This window comes from Amblyomma maculatum, chromosome 6 (genome assembly GCF_055883805.1).
Source record: "Amblyomma maculatum isolate TAMU_Amacu chromosome 6, ASM5588380v1, whole genome shotgun sequence".
NCBI classification, from domain to species: domain Eukaryota; kingdom Metazoa; phylum Arthropoda; class Arachnida; order Ixodida; family Ixodidae; genus Amblyomma; species Amblyomma maculatum.
The window spans coordinates 83092489-83113635 of record NC_139349.1 but is presented as its reverse complement, the minus strand read 5'-3'; the positions used below and the strand labels follow the sequence as shown (position 1 = coordinate 83113635).

At 44.2% G+C, this 21147-nt stretch overlaps 2 long non-coding RNA genes across 5 annotated transcripts in view; one reads left to right on the top strand and one right to left on the bottom strand.

Moving 5' to 3' along the window:
- LOC146186123 (uncharacterized) overlaps positions 1–4311 on the bottom strand; it is a 128340-nt gene extending 124029 nt beyond the window's left edge. For both annotated transcript variants that reach the window (XR_014707840.1, XR_014707841.1), the window contains exons 1-2: positions 4188–4311; positions 3909–3964 (exon numbers count right to left, since the gene is read on the bottom strand). This is a non-coding gene — a long non-coding RNA (uncharacterized LOC146186123). The remainder of the gene's footprint in view (positions 1–3908; positions 3965–4187) is intronic.
- A 5769-nt stretch (positions 4312–10080) lies between these two features.
- LOC146186122 (uncharacterized) overlaps positions 10081–21147 on the top strand; it is a 129339-nt gene continuing 118272 nt past the window's right edge. The window contains exon 1 of one of the 3 annotated variants that reach the window (XR_014708081.1): positions 10081–10354. This is a non-coding gene — a long non-coding RNA (uncharacterized LOC146186122). The remainder of the gene's footprint in view (positions 10355–21147) is intronic. The other 2 variants (XR_014708079.1, XR_014708080.1) reach the window with 2 other exon arrangements.

Sequence of the window (21147 nt, the reverse complement as noted above, 5' to 3'; positions counted from 1 at the left end):
GTACTCATCCCTTCTTTTATCCTTTTTGCCTACAAAGGGTGATGTTTTTTAAAGCGTTATTGTACTACAACAGAGCGGTCGTTATGCTCGTAATAGAGCATAGTGATTATGATTACACGTTTAACTAAAATAATCTCATTTATTTTTTTTTGCTTTAGAGAACAGTATAACATTGTTAGATTGAAGGCTGTCAACAGTGAAGTTTTGAATGCTTTTAATCGGCAATGTAGTCAAAAATATCCAACGCCAATGATGCAGACTTGAAAATTCGTTGAGTTAGATTTTTCACAATGCGAGTTTATAAAATGGCGCCGCTTTGTTTGATCTTGTCTCCCAAATCATATTAACTTCTTCAACGTGATATACACAACCAGCGTCTGTATGGAAGCATAAAAAATGCAAACGACGCCATCTGATAAATATGCATGCACTTTGTAAACACGAATCTGCGAGCTTTCGAAGGCACATTTTTGGCGCTCGATATTTCGATCCCGGCCCATTGCAGATTAAAAATGTTCAGAGTGCTGGCTTCCCTTTGAAGCTGACGGCCTTCAACTTCGCGATTAAGTATTGTCCCATAAACACAAGATAAAAATTTGGGTTAGTTGACTGTTGTTAATTATTCGTACAATGATTAACATCAATTAGGCGCATGATGTTCGCTTGCTGCTAGAACCATTTGCAGAGACGCACTAACGTGCCTATCGCAGGTTTTAACAGAAAGTTCTATAAAGAGCAAGAAACATTAATATAGTGCTAGTAAGAAGTAGCCATTCAGAACTTCCTATTAGAACGCAGTTGGTGACTCCTAAACTGCGTACGTGTGGTTTTCTCTGAATACACGCACCTAAAATGACACCAAGTGCGGTTAAATCAGAGTTTTATTTTACATAGTTCTCGTATATCCTTACCCGAATGCGGGACATTCAGTGGCATCACACTGTGCATGGTGAAAAAATTGCCCACAATTACGTTACTTACTAATGCGATATTTGAGCGCAGCTCAATGGCTGTTTCACCTTTTCGATAGATTGAGGCAAGGATTTCGAGCAAGACACGTATGTACAATTACAAACTTTTTTAATTTTTCACACGTATTCCAGTAAGAAACATTCCACTAACAGTTCCTGGCTGTCATGAAAGAAGCTTTGTGGTCGAAGAAATGAAGAGAGCAATTCAGTTATCGGAAGGTTGCGGGAAGCAGCGCGTGGGCCCATAGGAACGTTGCGCGACGAACAGATAGCTGCGACTGACTAAAGCCGCTGACGGCGCTAGCGAGTGAAGCGAGTGAGAACGGGCTGCACCGTGATTCGCTGATAGCGAGCCGGCGTTTCGGCAACCGGAGAGCACCCTCCCCGCCACGCAGGAAAAGGGGTACCCCCTCCTCCTCTTTCTGCATGGCGGCGACGGTGCTCTACGCAGTCACGTTGTCTTGACTCGCTAGCGACGGCAGCGGCATGAGAAAGTCGCTACTAGCGCTGCCTCCGACGACCCCCCCCCCCCCTTCCTTTCCTCGTGTTCTCCGGTTGCTGCGCGCGCTCCTGCTTCCATCGTTTGCCACTGAGTGTACCCTCCCCCCCCTTTGCCTGTGAGGCTCCGGTTGCCGAAGCGCCGGCTCGAGCTGAGGGGATGAAAAGGGGCGGAGCTGGTTACGAGGCCGACAACGACGACGCGAAACCCGGGAACGGGCGCCAAAGAGCTGCGCTCTAAAATAGAACATTTTGGGAAGTATGGGCCAGACAAGTAGGCGGTGTACTAGCGGTAATATGTTGCATAAAAGGAAAATGCAGCTTTGACTGGTCACATCATTCACAGAATGTGGACTCCGAGCATAGCAGACACGAAGCGCGAGATGTGGGCGGTGGTGGATGGCAGTGATTCCGTGGGGAGAATTCTGGGATTCGAGCAGACGACATGTGCACCTTCAATTGTGGCACCACAGTTCGTCGTACAGCCCAGACTTTCATACCAATATTTTTACGCCACCGTTCCTCACACTGCGTTCCGAGTGATGCCATACGATTTCTCTCTCTCTCTCTCTCTCTCTCGAGAGAGAGAGAGAGATTTTAGCCAACGACATATACAGTAACGATGAGACATTATGGAGTTTTATAATAGGGGGACGCTATCGGTTAGAGGGATAGGGGAACAGCGGGCGACAATGCGCATGCTCAGAATGCTCCGATGAAAGGGCGGGGCGTGCGGCAATCACTCGCACTCGCCACCCGCTATCACCCTATTCCTCTAACCGATAGGTTCCCCCCATATTTTAAAACTCCCTATTCGTGTGCCCCGCCGGGGTGGTGCAGTGGTAAGACGCCCGACTACTGTGCCGGAGTTCCCGGGATCGAATCCCGGCCTCGGCGGCTGCGTTTCGATGGAGGCGAAACGAAGTGGCGTCCGTGTGCTGTGCGATGTCAGCGCACGTTAAAGATCCCCAGGTGGTCGAAATTACTCCGTAGCCCTCCACTACGGCCCCCCTTTCTCTCTATCCACTTTCACTCCCACCTTTATCCCTTCCCTTACGGCGCGGTTCAGGTGTCCACAGAGCAAGTGTGACAGATACTGCGCCTTTCCCTTCCCATGAACCAACCAACCAACCCTATTCGTGCTTCTGCCTCCGCATCACCAAATCAGTCTTATGGGGTGAGACTTCACTTGGTCAAAAATTTTGATTTTGAGATTTTGCATTCATCTGATAGAGAATTTCTTCATCGTTCAGAAAATATAGCACACTTGAATATTCGCGGTTTAATTTTTTTTCTTTTGACTTCGATCCGTTGACAGTAAAAAATTGGCTGTACCTCGACGTGGTCTCTTCTTTTCGGATACTTGCAGAAAGTCAGTGCTCTAAAGTTTTTATCAGAAACTGCGGTTTCGGCTTCGGTTCGGAGTTTACTCTTGTTCGCAGTACATTTTAAGCCAATAGGGCTCCTCCTGTTGCTCTTCTGTTTTGAAGCCAACGTTTGTTTATGACTGAGTGCTGTCCACCTGTCCACATTTGTCAGTCTTAAAGCAGTTAAGAAAGTTGTCAGTGATGCAGTTGCATGCTGTAATGATGGAAATGTAGCACGAGTAAGGGTTCTGAAATATTCGGGAGCCACCTCTGGGGGACCTCTGTGTGTGTCAAAACTAACGTCTATGGACAGGCGGCGAGCCCAAAAAAGTGATTTCAAGCTGAGATCTGAAGCGAAACAAGAAAGGACCGAAGAAGGGTATAGCAATGCTTCCACTTCAAAAAACCACAGCCCAGCGAATTTTCGAAGAGTAAACGAATACGAAAAATAAAAATTTTAAAGACTTTATTGACATCTCTCGAAAAAAAATATTTCTTGAGGTTTGTGTAGTATTTTCTGCTGAACTATGATGCATATAAGTAAATAAAAATTATCAGATGTGTTAATGAGTGGCATTTACCTAACTGGAACTAGAATCAATAGTCTAGGTGCATTTGCTATTTTTTATATAAAATGGCCAATCAAAAGTGGCAATTTTTATGCGTCGAAAAAAGTAAAAATACCTAAAAAATCAATTTTATTTTACACCATAATTTTAGTTTCATTTCTGTGAAGCGTTTGTTGCTACCTTTGTGCAAAATGGCAATACTTCGCGGATAGTAGATCTTAAGAAAAAAATACATACACAGAAAAATAAAAAGATAGAAAAAATACTACTTAAAATTTAAACCTAATTTTGAACTGTAATGCAAGCTGCGCCTACCTTTAAAATTCCTTGCAAATTTTATAGCCGTACTTTTTATTACTACTGCTGCACAGCCAAATTTTGAAACTCATTTTATTAGTCTCACCTCACCATCTATGGTAGTCATAGAACTAAATATATATATATTTTTTTTTGTGAATTAAGATGTCTTCAGGGAAAGTAGGGGCGGCGATGTGTACACTCACCATAGGAGCGTGCGATGTGGTCGCAGGTTTGCAGCAATACCTTTCGCGTCTTTTCCCTGGAATTCAAAGTAGGGGAGCGTGGAAAGGTGGAGTATGAGCAAATTAGAAAAACTAGTAGTTTTTGGTAGCCACCGGCGTAACAAGATTGTCACTAGTCGAGGAGACGCCTTCAAAAAACAAAGGGGTTTATACACCCCCTTAAAAGTAATGAAACCATTGGCGCTTTTTATTCTGATCATCTTTGGAACGGGTATAGCGTCAATCATTGCAAGGACATACCTGAGAAGGTAGCATTCATTTAGGACACGATGTACGATTATTTAGATGGGAACTCAGCACGGGCTACGCACGAGACACCAGTGACTAAATAAAGTACCAGCCACACTTCTGTGAACAGGGTCGCTGCTCAGTCAGCGTTGATGTAGCGGTGAAACTAGGACAGAAGGAAGAAAAAAAAATGCATGAACAGCACCGTTGCGATAGCAATCATGCAGCTGATATCGTATGGTGCGTTTCCGCCGCACAAGCTGTTCGTGTGGCCTTAACTGCTTTTCTCTGTCGTTGCAGTAGCATCACTGTAGCTGCTTAAACAAGCTGGGTGCGATTTTGCATCAGCGGCGCTGTATAGTAAGTAACTGCAGTAATGGGCCGCAAGTGCTTTGTTGAAAACTCAACAGTGGCTACGCAAGCGGCAAAGTAGTTATCTCGCTATAGTTAGCGTAAATAAACCAAGGAAACTGCGGAAAGCATATATCGCAAAAAAATCACATATTTGATGAGGAGGCCGGTATGAAATATATATTAAAAAAAAAAACCCTCTGAGGCGTTCTTAATCTTTTTAATGGAGGGAATGTGGCATTGCCCCGTTGACGCTTATATATCACAGCTTTCCACCAAACACCGGTTGAAACTGGATTTTTCCATATTTGTCCGCATGACACCACCTTTTCCCGCTAATTTCTTGTTCAATTCGGCAGTCTTTATATGGTATACATGACTAATAACCTCCGGAAATTTCGACCACCTATAGGTTATTTATAGGTATACACTCACATCGAACAGCTAGCACATGGGCAACTTGCTTTTCGCCTCCATCGTGGCAGCCGCGACTGGGGTTCGATCCAGCATCGTTGGCCACGAAACCATACAATCAAGTCTGAACAACCTACATTGCGGGCGAAATATTCATGGTTACGTCAAAGCTTTCCTTACGGATTAGAGCGCGACTATAGGGATTGGGAACGTGCGGTTGTAAGGCCAGTGGGGAAAGCGATGAAAATCACCACATACTCTTGCCTCCGAGGCACGACGGCATTGCCGTGAACCTCCAGGGCAATTTCATAGCTCGAGGTTACACAAACTGACAGCGATCAGAGGGCGAAGAGACCGAGGCGGTGATCGGTACCCACGCAGACATTTCGGCGCACTTCCGGAAGATGTTAAACAGAGAGTAGTTGGTGTGATGGTGGCAGCTACAAACAAATTACGGCGATGTATTTCTCTATACAATATACACCCGACTGTTTACGGGGACAGATGTCTCTTGCTAAGGAGAAATCCCGCACTTTACTACATCCGTGGGTCTGTCAGAAAATAGATGCAGTACCCATAATCAAATACTCCACGCCGAAGCAGTGGGAGGCTGCGCTGTCCAGCTTGGAATAGGAAGGCCAGCTTTGGCTTGTTGAACGTTCCCAGCCGAGCAACAAAGGGCGCGGGAGTCCTGGATTGAGGACTCAACCAATTGGCAGCTCTGCAATACTTTGTGGAGTATGTAAAGTTTTTTCTCTCTCTTCCTCTCCTCTCGGGCACCGTACATTTAATTATCATTACGGGTTATATTAATCCGACCCTTAATTCCCGTTATAATCCACTCGCTATTCCATTTTTGGCCGGGGCATACTGCGAAATTTGTGGGTGGGCCAGTTACGTATTTTGGGCGTACGTCACTCAAGTGCCAAATTTTGGGTCTATATATGGGCCAAGAAAACTGCCAAAGTTCGGAGGTCCCTGGAAAGTTCAAGTTCCGTGGCATTTAAAGTGCCACAATCTTCTAGACCACTCAGGGAATTGTGTGACGGAGCAGTCTCATGATGTTTAACGAGAGTAGAAAACTGGGCAAGTTGGTAAGTATTCATCTTGTTGTGGCACCACAGTGACGAGGACAGATACGGAGAAAGACAAACCAAGTGCTCACTATCAACTGTCAAAATTTATTGGGACATGTAATATACATGAAAAAACCCCAAAAGAATACACAAAGAAACAAAAGGCAACACATGCGCACTCCGGCCCATGGTTACAAGGCTCATATCAAAACCGACCTGGTGTAAACCGCATCGCCGTATCAAATGTTTTAGATAGTCAAATTTTTCACTAATGAAAATATAAATGCTGTCGCAAAAAAAAAAAAAAAAAAGAAGAAGAAGAAACAGACGGACCGACAGACGGACGAGCAGACAAGTCATCGAAGTGCAAATGACTGAGTGAAGGAACGAGATAAGCAAGCGAACGAAAGTACGAACGAGGGATGTTTGCGAAAACTGAAAAAACGCTGCAGTCATTTAAGGAATAAAGCACCGAGCAAACAGGAGATAAACTAGTGGGTGTGACGCCAGCGGACAAGTGAGCGGGCAGACTAACGCGCGAACGAAAGAGGCGACATCAAAGAACAAAGGAAACGAGCCATGGTTACTGCTTGACCGCGCTTACGCGAGCATACGGCTTGCGCAGCAGGTCCTAATAACGCAACAAAACTTTAATCAAGCTTGCAGGAGGGCATTGCTTTCCACAACTATGGTTATATAACCCTATTAAAAATAATGCCGCAAAATTGTTTTCTTCCCATCATCGGCCATAGTTTCCGAGAAAATGGCCTTCAAAAAACTCGTATTCTCTGTAGAAAATTATTGAGTACATTCGATTTTCCAGTCCTGGACTGACAGGTCTCGACTTCCACTCTGACAGGAGGTAGCGTTATGGTCACATGAGATTGCAAGGCCCCGGTTTTCTTTAGCACACGATACCAGCCATCGTTATATCGATATAACCATCAGTCACCGCGACGCAGTTCTTTCTCGGTGAGGCTGCGCGCACGTTTATAGACCGTTTACAGCGAGTAGTTTCACTCTTCCCTAACAGGTGGCGCCACTAGGACGGCCGTCATTGCTGGCCTTCGCAACGCATCGGCGCGCAGTGCTAACTGCTGCTGTGTACAGCGCTGCTTTCATGCAGATGTCATCTGTATTGTCGAAGTATTCTGCGAGGAAGTAGAGCTAATGACCCTGTTGTTTATTGGCGGAAGAACAGAAGACGCTTTCTACATAAGGTGCACATCATGGCCTAGGCAACCGTTTTTCTGGGAGATGTATCACGAGTTCATGTTCCTTTCTGGGACAAGAAAGCGCCTGTGAATTGCAGAGAATGGCTATACCTCACGCCCCAGCTCGTTTTAGCACCGGCAGTAGCCATGGGAATGTGAGAACGACCCTGAAGTTTTCTCAGGAATTGGATATTGCGTCTGCACTGCTGCCGAGTTTTTTTTCGCAGAGCGTTAAGAGGTACCTTGACGTTGCTATTAATGTCTATGCAGTTATACGAATTGATTGCGCAGAGAAGGAAAGCTAGTGTGGGCATGTAAGTGCATCTGTTTACTTTAATTAGGTACTATTCCCTAGGATATGCGGGATCGAATCTCGATCGGCCTCGGTGGCTGCTTTTCGCTGGAGCCAAAAACCCAGGCGCCCGTGTTTTGTGCGATATCTGTGCACATTAAAGAACCCCAAGGGGATGGGAATTTCTGCAGTCCTCCAGCTCATAGCCTGAGTCGCTTTGGGACGTAACACCGCACAAACAAAACCAAACTTTAATTAGACAAGTACTGCTGAAATACATGTAATAACTGCTGCTTTTATGAAACTAATGCACGGGCCAACGATGAAATTTACCATGATAAGATTTTTTTATATCCCCGCTTGCTTTGGCTGCGTACTGTGCGTTCTGAATTTCGGTGCAGTTTCCAGTCACCTTCGCCCGAGCGCAGATGAACGCCGCTGAGCGTCTGATGCGGCCTTCAAGCAGCGTAATAGTCTTTTGAAGCCAGGACGTTTACAGGAGATAAAATTATATCTTATCAATTAACGGGGATTACACGCGCGTCCATACTGAGCAGTAATTATTGGGCACAATGTTAAATGAACATTCATAATGCGTCTCAGCCAGCATATCTGAGCAATGCTTGCGTTCGCCCTTTGCGCAAGAGAAAAAAAATAAGTTTGAGGGAATAATCAGTTTGTAATCTATTCAGTTTTACAGAAAGTCACGTTTTCCACAAAGAGCATTAGAGAGGGAATTGATAAAAAAAAGCAAAACAGAAAACCGAGTCGACGGCTGATGGGTTTGTCGAAACGTTCTAGCCAATGCAGACATTTAGGAGGACGCAATAAATGAACTACGTGGTTAAATTAAACATTTTTTAGCACCTACACATACTATAGGCATACACATGAAGTTAATTGCCTGTCTACAAGCTCGTTGTCCCCAGCGAAAGCTGGTACGCCGCACCGTGCAGCCGAGTACGAGCGGGCCGGAAGCCGTCAAACCAGAAGGCCGGCGATGGCGGAAGGGTCACGTGATCAAATATGGCAGCGCCCATGCGCTCGCGCTGTAAAGGGTCTATATCCTGGCGTGCGTGTAATACTAAAGATAGAAAACAGAGGCGCGAGTCAATCGATGATTTTTCGCCTTAATGCTATTAAGCGTTTCACAGAACTTAATTTGACAGGTTCGCTTAACGGTTGCTGTTAGCGAAGTTCTTGCAAGGGCCCAGCTCACTGCGCTCTAAAGCAGACGAAAGCGTTTGCAAAAGCATTCGCAACAAGCGTTAGCTGCAGCTCCAGCACGCAACTGTCTGCTTGCGACGCTTTCAGGCCTGCACTCTGTAAACATCTCGAAACATTTGAAGATCGTCTGGACAGCAGGAGCAAACAATCCGTGCTCAGGACTCTGGTCGCGTCCGTGTGTAGTGAAATTCAAGACAAGCAAGCGAAAATGCAAGATTTAAACGTATTACAGCTGCCTAGAGACCACTTACGGAGCTCGTGTCACGGTTAAATGCATGATATCGTCTGCAGGGAATCGCAAGCACTCATAATGCCCACGGAGTCTAACATGGCCGCAAGCACAGCGCTATACTTTCGCGGGAGTTGTACTGGTGGGCAGAGCTTCTGGGCTAGCCGTGAAAAATCGAACTCCGGACTCCTGTCAGCAAGAGTCTGGGTCTTACGACATGCCTTACATGCAGTGTTTATGTACACAACTTGATTGTCAGGACTTCGATTCCTTTATATATCTACATCCGTCTGGAGGATTATATAATTATTTCGTGTGTATTTATGTGAAGACTTTTGTCTCAGCTGAGTGGTCATACGGTAAAATGTACACAACCAAAGTAGAAAGCACAAAATAAATTGGAAATAGGATTAGCGGCATCGAACATTTATCTGCTTCTTCTTGCGTCCATAGAAAGGACGTTTAGTTCTGGGGCTCAGCTATTAGTAAATTAATATAATTTGATAACTGCCAGCACAATTTCCAATCTCTGTAAATATGTATATTTTATTTTATTTTTTTACATCATCACCTAAACCGCCGCAAACTTGCCTCAGAAAAACCGTAAAGAAGAAGCACGCATAATCATAGCACAAAGCTTACTGCGTTGTTGCGGTGACCCGCGAGAAGCGCTTTGATGCACGAAGCTATACAAAATTTTAAATCTCCCGGAACCAGCAACGCGCGATGACAAAAGCTGGCGCGCTGCTGCCATCTCCCCGCAACGATCGAAACTACTCGTTCGGAGGAGTTCCCCGCTGTGGGCTGATCTGCTTGTCTTCTTTTCTTTTCTTTGTTTTTTTTTCCGTAACTTTTGAAGTTGCCTCTCTTTTTATGTATTTGCGCGTCGCGTCACTGTGAGCAAATTATTTTTATTTATAGTAAAGGCTTGTGACAAACTGATAGAGCTTTTTGAAGTTGATTTGCTTGACCCCTCGGGAATGGTACAACCCTGTCAAGAAGTCTGTGTCGGGATTTTTGCGTAATCAACTATGCAATACCTAATATTTACTGCCGTGTACTTTGATTATATACTGTAGGGAAAGAAGTATCAAAATCATGCGGACAACGGTGCGTCTTATTCTACCGGTCGGCAGATGGCGACAGGGTTCGCGGCACCCCGTTCAGCCAAGCAGTGAAATAGGCGGAAAGGCCTGCACTTTTGTATATTCTGTATTTTTTTCTGTCAGAGGCGATTTCCTGGCCGTCAATAGATCTGTGGTTTTTTGCCTGCGTAAGAAAGCACTTTGAGCTAAAACCCCTCATCTTCGGCCTCGGCATGATTTTGCCACCATTGGCGATTTCGCTTTTGGGCGACAGCGCGGGGATCTGTCAAGGTAACTATTTTTTTTAAACATATATTGTTGTAAGGACAGCGTCAAGCTTTGCCGGCTTACCTGACTCCACACACTGCGCAGATGACATAATGAGAGCACACTTTGCCATTAGTCACGACTGTATCCAATTGTCGGCTCGCAACATTAAGTTATTCGTAACCGCTGCTTGTTTCCTTTTGAATACCAGAGGTACTCCTGGTAAGTTGTAAGCTCTGCAACGTGGCTTCAGAAGCCACGTGACCAGAACCTCACCTCTACCATCTGCGTTTCTCAGTGTTAATAATAATAATACAGTTGCAGTTATTTGTGCTACTGGATCACCATGCAGCTTTAGTGTGGTCGTGCTCATTAATACTAACCTTCGAATGATGGCAAGATAGCTCTATGTTACGCGGCTAAACCTGACCTCGGTTGTACCCAAATAAATTCACCGATATTCCCCAAGTGTTGGATGACATAATTTAACTCCACTCAGCCTCAAAGGTGAAACAAAAAAGAAACCGTACAAAACACACACGCACACGCACACGCACACGCACACGCACACGCGCGCACACACACACACACACACACACACACACACACACACACACACACACACACACACACACACACACACACACACACACACACACACACGCACGCACGCACGCACGCACACGCACACGCACACGCACACGCACACGCACGCACACACACACACACACACACACACACACACACACACACACACACACACACACACACACACACACACACACACACACACACACACACACACACACACACACACACACACACACACACAAAACACAAAACACCTCACTTGCGGTAGACCTCGTTTCTTTCTGGTAGCACGTATTCCGAAGCTCGTTTCCAGGTAAACCGCTAGTGAGGTTGTCGCTGGCTTGAGACATTACGCAAAGCATTACGCGAGCTGGGTCATAAAAATTGGGTCCAGTTTCAGCGTAGGTTGATCTGGCGCTTCGGTTTAGTTATGTTGTATATCGAAGGACTGCTTTTAGTTCTCGGCTTTCTAGCTAATAGGTTATAGCGATATTATGCCAGCAGGAAACCATATGCATTAAAGAGATTGTTAAGAACGTACGCGTTCATGGAGTTGAACAAATGTAATGACAGAAGCAAATACTGCACAAACGCAGTTGACTTGCCGCTTACTTAACGATGGATGATATGCGATCTACCCTTATAATACTCTGCTTGCGAACAGCTTCTAACCTAAACTACCGGTATTGCAACACCATTACTGTACAATTTCAGGGTGATTATACGCCACTTGTGGTAAAAACTCAACGTCTAGGTGCAGCAGAGAGCACTTTTCTAGTTCTCATATTCTTATTTGCTATTGTATAGAACAGAAAGGGAAGAATAATAATGGGGATCAAGTCCACATCTTTTCTTTTCGTTTTTACGGTCCCACAATCGTATTAAATACTGGAAAGTCTTCAAATGAATTAAAATAAAAGCGTTTCCCGATATTCCCGGACATTTTTAGGGAATAACTTAGTGGTGATTTCGCATAAAGGTACACGTAGAGAACCTTTTATACTTTTATATTGATGATTGTGGTAGGCATTCGACAAGTAATAGCTTATGTTAGTAATATGGTGGTAAGTTGATTAGATATTCGGCAAGCTAAGGCGCTCGCAATGCACAGCTGTACATTAACGCTGCATGTGTTTAAACGTACAACTATATGCAGATATTCTGATGCGCACATATCGCTCCAGCTGTTCCGTATCCTTGATTTGCTGTTTTGGCGAAAGCCTGCCTGCATATGCCCCATTAAAAACACTGAGTCTGCATACGTTTGACTGTGTTGTTATTTCATTATGACAACCTTTTCCACTTTTTTGGCTTTAAGGTTCTGCTAAATCATGACGTTCTCCGAGATATTCGGTTACCGTTGCTAAACTTGTTCTTTGAAGACTCCCGCGTGCACCGGCTTTCTTTTTTCCATATATACTCATGATAGCTTGACATTATGGTGCGTGTAGTTGCTATAAGGTATCTGAGCGTCACAATGGTATACGATTTAAGACTCAGCGCAGTAGGTTTTACTGAAACTGGATAAATAGCATGCTTAGCGATGGCAGCATCACACTCCGCTTTTATGTTCCCGGCATTCACCTCTCTTACCCAGCCCCATTTATTACCTTTAACTTACCAAAATTTATTCAGACGGTTTGCACGTATACTCCATACACGATGATTCATATATAGGATGTTTATTAAAATTCTCGTGCATGGCTTGTTCCCAAATAACTGTCTTGGGGACCCAATTCTGAATGATGGTGTGAACACGCATAGACTTGAGGTAGAAATACTACAGCTTTGTTCTGAATAATGGCCTTACATTATTCAAGACTTTAATTCAGAGTTTGTCACTGCAGACAAACCATTATGCGCCTGTCATACTTAACATTTTTTTCTTCTAACAATGATGTTTTGAGCGGAAGTTGCCCTGTTAGCTATTTTCTGTATTCAAGGCTCAGCTAACTGCGCAAAGGAACCATCCTGCATGTGCGTATCGTTGATATGCAATTCGCTTGTAAACACTAAATATTACCTGTGTTTAATTCGACAGCAACTTACATAACCTCGTAATTCTGACAATAATGACAATGTTTATTGCCAACATAAAATACATGCACCGGTGATTGCGGGCCATTCTAAAGCCGGGCATGAGCGTACGTGATAAGGCTTGGCAGCTTTGGTTTAATGATATTTCTATCCTGCTGTGTTTAAGACACAGCACCTGACAAGGAACCGGCTGGTTCCTTGTCACCAAAGATACCTTTGGTGACAAGGAACCAGCCTGCTATATTCCCTCCTTTTCTAGCCAAAGTGACATTATGACAAGCCACACCCTCCCACCCTGTATGTTTGGAACCGTACAGAGATGGATCGCTGCTGATAGTTAATAGTCAAACTATCACTAAAAACTAGCAGTTATGAAGGATTTCAGCAGCCCCTTGCTTCATCCAGTCGTGTGTCTGACTACTATACACATGATCAGGTCAGGCCAGGGTCAGTTTATCCTCTTTAGAGACCACTTTTCGGGTGTATTCAGTGGGTATGCATGGGGCCTCCTTCCTGCTCACCCGATGGGCGTTTTCATTGAATTTTGGTAAACTTGAACCAGTGGGAAACATTTGTGGGGCCCATAAATGACGACTTGTGTTAGCTTGCTGTGTATGTATCACTGTAAACAAGAATAAACCCAAAAGCAAGTTTAAATGGCTGACGTCTCCTCCTCAACTCCATGCGCAGAAACATTTACTCAATCAATATGGAGTTGAAATGAGGACAGTCCGCCATTTTAGCCCAATCAGTGAATAATGGAGTAAATATGGATGTATTGCGGGCTTTTGCTCCAGTTATAACTTGTAGTTAATTGAGCTAAATACTCCAACAGTACTGAAGTGGAGTAAAAAGGTTGTTTATGTAGAGTAAGTTTAGTAGGCGACAAATTAAAAAAAAAAACGGCACTTGGTATCTAAGAGCTATTACGCGGGATATTACTCCGCTGAACAGAAAAATAAGTAAAATAAAAGAGTAAGGACAGTCCTCTCCTCATAGAACACGATGAAGAACCGCTCGCAGTAGCAGACGATCTCCACAATGTTTGTGCACACAGACGTCGCTCGTTCACGGCGAAGCCGTCTGCTCTCGAATCAAACGTCTGCGCTGCCGTCTGCAGTGCTAAAGTGCTAAAGTGCGCCGCTCTTTCATTTCTTTGCTATGGCGTTTGAGAAGTACAGACTGTGTAGTTTGAACGACAGTGTTAGTAAGCAAATTAGCGCGAACGGCGGGATGTCAGACTACTTGAGAAGCTTGCGGGTTTCTGAGAAACGCCCAGCGGATACAAGGGTATGTGTGCCTTTTCAAAGCACATTTTCAAGAGCGTGTAAATAGAGATAGCATTCGAAATGACGTAAGCAGACTTGGTCACTATCTGCTATAAAGCGCCCGCTATCTTCTAGCCACTGGCCGCCTCTATCTGTGCTCTGTGAAGCGAGAAATATATATCGGTAAATTTTGCTTACATGTGTGTCTACGATCCGCGGTCCCAACTCATACCCCCGTACATTTCCAGTAATTTAAAGATATTTCTCCTGTTAAATGATGCTTCATGCTTCTACAATCAGTGCTATGCTGTTCATGGTTGCCCTGCACCAAAAGGCGGCATCATAAGCAGAGCTTATTAACCCCCCCCCCTCCCCCCTTCTCCTCTCCTTCTCCAGTATGCGGCAGCATCCGCGAGCGCCACCTTTATAAATAAGGGTGTTGGTCCATACCAAACAAGCCAAAGACATGAAAATTCTTTTTCCCTTTCTCCGTCCTTCTGCATTGGGCTCAAGGGTTGTTATGATCTTCATTTGGGACGTCGCCCCAGTGAACTTCAGCTAAAGCTTTTTTTGGAATGAATGTGAAATATTGGCGTTTTTGTACTCTAGCGTGCTGTGTGCAATCGTTGTGTAACGAACCGCGATCAAAATGTCAGCGACCAACTACACGTTCTCCTTAACGACTGCGGCGATATAAGATTATGCAAAACAACGTAATCCTGCATAGTATGTTAGTAACCTATTAGCCGCGCAGGTTGTTTGCATCTTGAAACTGGCATGTAAACAAAGGCATTTGAAGTGAAAAATGTCGGACGTCTGAACACACAACGGCAAAACGTAAAGTACTTCACCTCTAATGTCCACTGTGAATTGTCGAGCTAAGCAATAATTTTCCACGATAGAAATCACGAATTTGCCTCCGTCCAATAAATTTTAAACTGTATGTGACATTGTCAATATAATATCGTGCCTAGCGGAATTCCTTTATTTCGCTTTTGTCCGCCGACGCGTCATTCCGTAAATGTTGCCTTTGAACACAGGTTTGAGTTCCCGGAGGTATAACCGGATGAGAAACAGCGAGGAAATGTTTTGCGGAGCATTTCGATTTTTTTTACAGCGCCACCTGCCCTTGTCTGTGCTTTGTGAGGTGGAAGATTGCAGGCTTAAAGCAATGCAGGAAAAGTCAACAAAAGCTGTATCTGCTGTGCTCGTACAGAAAGACTGTGTCGATAAGCACTTCACTTCATTATGAACTCTAAGATTGCAGGCTTAAAGCAATGCAGGAAAAGTCAACAAAAGCTGTTTCTGCTCTGCTCGTACAGAAAGACTGTGTCGATAAGCACTTCACTTCATTATGAGCTCTAAGAGCTCGCACATATGGTTGCTGTTCAGAACAGATAACACTTTGCAGGATACAATATAAGCACCTATACGCTGAAATGCTGTGCCCGGAAAAGAATATATAGCGAGTAGTCGGTCTGTTCAAAATATTTTGGAATTTTAAATATTTTTTGCGATTCCTTGATGAGAAGGGAAATTTTCATGAGGGGGGGGGGGGGGGGGAGGTCTAACCATTTTGCAGAAAAGACTTCAGCTACCTATTGTAATACAACAGTGCGCGTCACACCGTGCATGCTATAGAACTGTGTGATTACAGTTTTTTCCTCCGTCCGCGGTTACGCACGAGCATCGGCCAGGTGGCGCATTGCGGCTGAAAAGATCATAATTTACTAATGCTTTAGAAAGTCAATATAATTTACAATACAAAAAGCCTTTACATCGTTGGAGGTGTCATTCTTGACCGCGGAATTCTTGCGTACACCGCGGGCAGACGTTCAGTTTTATTTTGCATCAAACTTAATTTGCGAGGCAACCCCGGAATATTCTTACTGTTATGAAAATATTGATGAAGATGATGCAAGGTTGAGATGCGTAACAAAATCTTTGTATGTAAACTTTAAAGTTTGTCCTTCACTCAAACTGAGTTGATAAAACTGCAATAAAAAGGTAGTGGCGTGCGTCTTTAATATTACATATCTGATAACAACACCGGTCCCGAATGGAAATTTGCATATAATGATTTTTATTATGATAGACGCTTACGATATGTGAAAATATTGCGTTCAGAAAAGACTATCCTTTGAAAAATGTAGTTGTCCAGAGGATCTGGGTACGAACATTTTCGTAAGAGGTCATATCCTGTTATTTGTGAGCTTCTAACTTTTATTATTTATTAAGGTTCTTTTGGTGCGTGCTATCAAACATACTAAAATGAACAATAGTGTGCAATTCGCCGAATGCTTTGGTTTCGTTTACGATGTTTAACGTCCCGAAGTGACTCAGGCTATGAGAGATGCCGTAGTGGAGGGCTCCGGAAATTTCGACCACCTGGGGTTCTTTAACGTGCATTGACATCGCACAGCACACGGGCGTCTTGCTTTTCGCCTCCATCGAAAAGCTGCCGACGTAGCCGGGATTCGATCCCGTATCCTTGAGCTCAGTAGTCGAGCGTCGTAACCACTTAACCACCGCGGCGGGCTCGAAGAATGCAAGCATTATAATCGATCAGGCAATCAAAATTTTCGAATGTTCACACGACGTTGTGCCTACACGAGAACACAGTGATGCTGCATTTACTAAGCTCGGACTAGAAATCAGTCTGAAAAATCGAATAATCGTATAATCGCAATCCTCAAAACTCGATCCCGAATGTTAGTGTGCATGCACCAAGTCACACGACTCGTCGTTGCATCGTGACCTAATAATGAGTGAGTGTGTACTTTATAGCAAATCCTCCAAACGCTTGCAGCAAGGGGCATTCCGCTCCACAAAAGCTGCTTAACTTTTATTACTGTAGAATGGTTTGATGCTGTGCTGCAGGTACAAAGAAGAAAAGCATTGTTTTCTGAACCGATGACGTTTTGCCCATGCTGCTGTACATTCCGAGGCATATAATCATACCAAGCGATTAAAGTTACTTAGTCTCGCGTTTTTGCCTATCATTTTCAGAAAACAAAAAGAAAAACAAGGGACTAACGCAAAGAAATCTAATGTCCTCAGCTCGGATGTGTTTCTTCATACAAACGGGGAGCTCTATACGGGGCATCAGAATCATTTATCAGTTAGTGACTTAGAGCAGCATCAGTTAGAGAATATATTTTTAGCCTTCACAGGTATGGTTTCCTTGGCCATGCATGCAAGGAACGCAACGCGGCGGAACACTAACGTATTACACAACGACAGAACCACTTCTATCTGTCTTAAGGAGACTGTTGAAGGCGATCGCGATCTCCACACCATTTGAAGCTTGCACATCGATAAAGTTTATACGGATTGTGAATCCTAAACAGCCCGCCAGATGTTTTTAAGACACTCGCATCTTAAGCTGCAAAATGTGGATTTTTCGCGCCCTGCCAAAACACGCAAATTTGGTATCTTATGCCATATTGTCGAGCCTATATATTATATAAAGGCAGAGATTTCTGAAAGCATAACAGTAAAATTATTTTCAAAGCCACCTTCAAGAATAGACTTATGGTGTTGGATAGATGGTGACGGTTACGTGTGTTAACTGTTCTAAGTTCAGTAAGGAACAAAACTGCAGAAACAACAGAGTAAAGGCAAGGTGGCAACACTGGTCGGCGACAACGCCGCCCAATTCTGTCGTCTTGCTTTGGTCCGGTCGTTTATGAGGTTTTGTTCTTTACGATGCCCCGTCAACTGACCTGCAATCACGCTCTTCCAAGATTAGCTCCTGTTGAAATCGGAAATCCGCTGCAGAACAAAAAGCATATCCCAAATCCCTCCAGCTAATGCTGTCACGTGCCAGTTGAATCCACGTGGTCGCCGCACACTTATTAACCTCATCAGCCTTCTAAATTTCTGCCGCCCGCTGCTACGCTTTCCTTCCCTGAAAATCCAATTTGTCACCCTTAGGGATCGCCGGCTAACCTCTCTTCGCATCAAATGTCGTGTCCATGCCCATTTCTCCTTCATTTCGACTAGAATGTCATTCACCCCCCATTAGCTCCCTGACAGTCTTCTCGCTTCCCATCTCTTACCGTTACAATTGTAATTACTCTTCCCACAAGTCAATTTTAATTTGAACCATTTTCGTTTGCCCCCACGTTACTCCCTCTGATGATACCGTGAACATTTTGAGGGATACTGTCATTCGTAATCTGAGATTGCTTGCTAAATGAGCTTCTTCCGAGTCGTATTATTCTGGTTAATTTACTCTCGTGGTCTGTATCTGAGGTCTCCACTGTCTATAAGCAGGTATATATTACCAAATATGCAACTTTCAGCGTGTCACTAACATATGGTGAACTGCTAGCTGTTATTCCTATAGACTATTAACCATTCCTGCAGCTTCTGCATGTCAACTTTGAAACCCCACCGTTCCAGTGTGCCTGTCTAGGTCGTTGATCATACTTTGCCATTTGTTCAGAAATCGATACATAGCACGCAGTAACTATTGCATGCATCAAGGCGAGAGATGCTGCCTGGCTTTAATTCTGCTCTGATCATCTTTGAAACTCATTAAGCATTTCAGTAGAGGCATCTGGCTGTTGCCGATAGTAACCAAGCAACAATGTTTGCTTCCCTCCTATGTAAGCCGTGTACTTCCCGGTGTTTATTTTTCGAAAATTCGGCGGATGTTTTCCCACGTTTATATCGGTTTTTGAAATCAATGTTTTTCGGATACTTGCGTGATTCAAAACTGTAAAACATGGCGATTTCCGATGGAAAAAAATCCTCAAAGCGCAAAAAAGTGTGGAAGAAAAAATGCACAAAAAACAAGCAGGCGAGTTCCCGTTCTGAGTAAGCTCAGGAATCTCGCCAATTGACTTCAATACGGCTCCCAGCAGAAGCTATAGGCAGGAAATGGAAGGAGTCGATGTGTTTTGGTTACAACCGGAAAGTACCCGCCCTATACCGTATGGAGCCTGCACGACACCTCCATAAACCACAAGCTGCCTAAAGCTTAGGTCAGGACAAATGTTTAACATGCCTAAGACTTAGATCTTGTGGGTACCATAAAGTACTTTGGTGCACTGTCAAGAAACAAACCCCATTGTGTGGTTACGTTTTGGGAAAAGGGGATATGATGCAGTTTTTACCAATTTAGAAACAATGATCGTAGACGATTAATCTAAATAGAGCATGATACGAGCATTCATATATATATATATATATATATATATATATATATATATATATATATATATATATATATATATATATATATACGTGTGTGTGTAGGGTGGAGGGTCAACTTATATTTGTTCCTAAAGGTCTCTAAAGCTATGTAAAAATTCCCCTTTCTCCAAATTTCAGCTTTCAAATTCTTTAAATGAAAGAACAACTTTCCGGAATACCACATCGCCGCTTTAGAGACAGGACAAATATGAAAGCGAATGGAGCGTGGTCATGCATGACCATGAGTCCGTGTTTGCGAGGGATTACAGCACTCGCGAAAGTTGCTACGGGGGCAATACCAAGAAAACCCATTTACGTACCGCTGTCGTTTCTTCTCTGCTACCCCGGACAAAGAAAGGATGTAGATGCAAAATGCACCGCTTCCGACAATTTCGCCCTTCTGGACATTGCAGATATTCTGCGCTTCGCGCTTATCACGCAAATGGCGCATTTTTTTATTCAGTTTGCACTGTGGTAAATCTCTTCGGTTAAAGATTAGAATCAGCATCGCATACTGCGCACTGTGCCGGTATGGATGCACGGTGACGCAGACCACGACTTTGCTCTGCCAGGCGTGCATCAATTGAATTGTGTCTCATAGCACATCACCCGCAATTCATCCACGATTTTAAGTTTTTAAACAGCAGTAAAAGGATCGACGAGGTGCTGCAGACTTGGACTTGGCACGCACCTATGGTTATAGCTTCACGAGCACTACATCACTGTCATCTCAAGTATATCAACTGAGGAAGAAAAGCTCTGCCATTGATCCTGCAATTGACCTGTTCCGGCCACACCTTTCGCTCGCACTGCAGGCTTCCAAACTTCAGCATACCTCTCTGGCGCCCCGTTCTAAACGCCATGCATGCTTCGTCTTGGAATTCTACTGGGTTACCCTAAATGGGCCACCAGCATCTTCTCTTCTCATTATGTGGCCCGGCCATGTTCATTTGCTCTTAAATTCAGCTACACGGGATTTTTGAGTGACTTGTGTTTCTTTTCTAATATATGCTCTTTTCCCAACACATTCGGACACGCGAGCACTTCGTGCACATGCACTGGTGCAGATTTGTAATATGTATAGTACGCGTGTTCTGCAGTCGTCGTGAACTACAACATTTTATTGGCGGTCAGGATGGACGGCTTGCCGCGCTCACTACAAGTCCAAGCGATGCGTGGCTCGTCGAATAGCTCAGATTACCACTTTCCTTCATAGCTGAATGCTTGCGCATATAATTTTTTTGTTCACACATTCCGCTGAAAACGTCGTTTCTTAACAAGGCTAGTGGGCAGATGCAAACAAACAAGCAAGGGCAACTTTATTTCAAAGTGAAAGAGAACGGTCGTTCGGACACTTGGACAGTAAATCGTGTTGGCATATCCTGCATATCGACACGCAGGAACGATGAGATCCGCCGAGGGCGCCGAAGGGCGTATAAAGGGCGTAGCCAAACGGCAGAGCCGTCTGTACACTGAATACGCTATGCAGCCTTCGAAAGCATACCAAGTTATTTGGTGCTGTATATGTTGAAATCGCCAATTTGAGTGGAAGAAATACAAGGGACTCTACTTGAACCTTTTACAGTAATGCATGGGGCGGTGCATAGAGGCTCTAGCAAAGCTCGGGACCGCGCGTTTCGTCATTAACGCCATGTCCGAAGAGACAGGGCGTTTCTCATTTCTCTAAAACGCCCGTCGTATGAGCGCTTATGATACGTC